The sequence below is a fragment of the Cebus imitator genome, unplaced genomic scaffold (genome assembly GCF_001604975.1).
Source record: "Cebus imitator isolate Cc_AM_T3 unplaced genomic scaffold, Cebus_imitator-1.0 Scaffold47, whole genome shotgun sequence".
In the NCBI taxonomy this organism is placed as follows: domain Eukaryota; kingdom Metazoa; phylum Chordata; class Mammalia; order Primates; family Cebidae; genus Cebus; species Cebus imitator.
The window spans coordinates 224,835-227,249 of record NW_016107362.1 but is presented as its reverse complement, the minus strand read 5'-3'; the positions used below and the strand labels follow the sequence as shown (position 1 = coordinate 227,249).

Genomic DNA, 2,415 nt, shown 5'->3' with positions numbered 1-2,415 from the left:
CAAAAAAAAAAAAAAAAAGAAAGAAAGAAAAAAAAAACCCTAAGTAATAAAACTCACTCATTCTCATTCTTTTTTACCCACTCTCTCTGATTACACTTCCCAAGGAACATGTATCATTGCATAATAGCTTTTATATTTTTTAGGTCTGGTAATTTACAGAAAGGACTGCACACTTTTTTCAGCCTGCATGTTGGACTTTGCAGGGCTGTCAAGCCCCCTGTTGAAAAGAAAGTGAGTGTGAACAGACTCAGCAGGAAGCAGCAAAACTGAGTAGAGATTTGGGCATAAAATGGCAGCAGTGATGCATATACACCATGTACTCACCTCTCCTGGCTGTTAGGTTCTTTATATTCCACAAGCCTCTCTTTGGAATATATAATATGTGATATATTATCTCTAACGAATTAATTGATGATAGAGGGTAAGACAGGGTTTAGATAATTTAGCATATTCGGTTCAAGAGAAAAAGAAAATTGGAATATATTTAAATGTATGTATGTATGTGTGTGTGTGTATATATATATGTGTATATATGTAAAATATATATATAAAAAAATTATATATATATATATATATATATATATATATATATATATTTTTTTTTTTTTAAAGAGAGAGAGAGAGACTCAGGTTCTGTTGCCCAGGCTGGAATGCAATGGCAATCATAGCTCACTGTGGCCTCAAATTCATGGGGGCTCAAGTGATCCTCCCATGTCAGCTTCCTGAGGAGCTGGGACTACAGGCACAGGCCGCCACACCTAGCTAGTTAAAAAAATTTTTTTCACTGGGCATGGTAGCTCATGCCTGTAATCCCAGCACTTCGGGAGGCTGAGGTAGGAGGATTGCTTGAGCCCAGGAGTTCAAGACTAGCCTGAAAAACATCCAGACCCCCCATCTCTATTTTTTAAAAAAAGTTATTTAAAAATAAACATAAATTTTTTTTAAAGATGGAGGTCTTACTATGTTACCCAGGTTGGTGGACATAGCAAAGCCAGGCTGATCCTCTGGCCTAAGCTTCCAAAGTGTTGGGATTATAGGCATGATCCATTGTGCCCAGCCTGAAATATACTGAATATAGAAGAGCTTGTGGGCTGCTATGTACTACAGGAACGTAATGAATAACGATATTTTACTATTACTATCTCTACAACAATCCACTTTTATGTGGGAAGTGGTGAGTGAGTCCTGATGACCCTGTGTTAAATCTTTAAGGCCAAATGTTTTATTTATCTGGTCCTGGTAAGAATAAACACGTTTGTTTGTTTGTTTTCTAAGATGGGGTTTCACCATGATGGCCAGGCTGGTCTTGAACTCCTGACCTCAGGTGATCCACCTACCTCGACCTCCCAAAGTGCTAGGATTACAGGTGTGAGCCACTGTGCCCGGCCGAATAAACAAGCTTTTAAAAAATGGTGTACAAACACACACACACACACACACACAATTACAACCAGCAAATCAGATTTATAGAATTTTCTGAACAAATTTACCTTAAAATATATTTATGTATATTTATATATCAAAATTAGAATCACAAATAAATGGGGAAGGAATTGCAATTTCAATAAATTCAGTGCTAGGAAAACCTACAGTGTACAGCTCTTTTAGAATTTGTCTAGCAGGCTTTCTGGTTTTTGCTGGAAAGCCTCCCAAAAAAAATTCCAAAAAGAAAAAGAAAATCTACTAGCAGCTAAGGAGGAAAAGAATCAGCAATTCTAGAAGTAAGGTTAACATTTCTTTCATCTTTAGGGAAGGACTTCCTACAGATACATACAAAGCTTTACATCCATTAAAGTACAGAGAAAAAACAAAAAAGATAAATGCAATGAAAAATATCAAATTTAAGACATAAGACTGTGAATTTTAAAAATCCTAAGTAAAATTAAAAGAGTAAAAGAATTAGGAGAAAAAAACTCCAAACACTCCACTAATATGGCTGGCAAAGACTTTTAAAAACACAGAGCATATGCAAACCGATTCTTTAGTAAGATGCAGCCATTTAAACACTGCATTTGAAATTATAAACTACGATAACTTTTCTGGCAATGCAAATCCAGATGTTAAAAAATGTTCATTCCCTCTGAATAATTCCACTTCTATCAAGAAAAATAGTCTGAAACACAAAGATTTATACACAAAGATGGTTATCATGGCTTTAAAGTAGAGAAAAATGGGGACAATCTAAATATCCAGCTAAAAGGGAATATTTAAATTGTGATATACATTGTAAAGTATTATACAACCAAATGTTTCATTTTTTTTTGGAGACAAGCTCTCACTCTGTTGTCGCCCAGGCTGGTGTGCAGTAGAGCAATCACGGCTCACTGCATCCTTGACCTCCCAGGCTCAAGTGATCCCAAGTGGCTGGGACTACGTGGGTGCGTGTTACCACGCTTGGCTTTTTTTTTTTTTTTT

At 36.0% G+C, this 2,415-nt stretch overlaps 1 protein-coding gene and 1 non-coding gene across 2 annotated transcripts in view; one reads left to right on the top strand and one right to left on the bottom strand.

The window, feature by feature from the left end:
- The window catches only part of SMIM14 (small integral membrane protein 14), a 77,982-nt gene that overhangs the window by 52,232 nt on the left and 23,335 nt on the right, over positions 1 to 2,415 (bottom strand). The window lies entirely within an intron of this gene.
- LOC119471021 lies at positions 1,590 to 1,650 on the top strand. The gene has a single exon (XR_005200011.1). It is a non-coding gene; the product is annotated as a U7 small nuclear RNA (small nuclear RNA).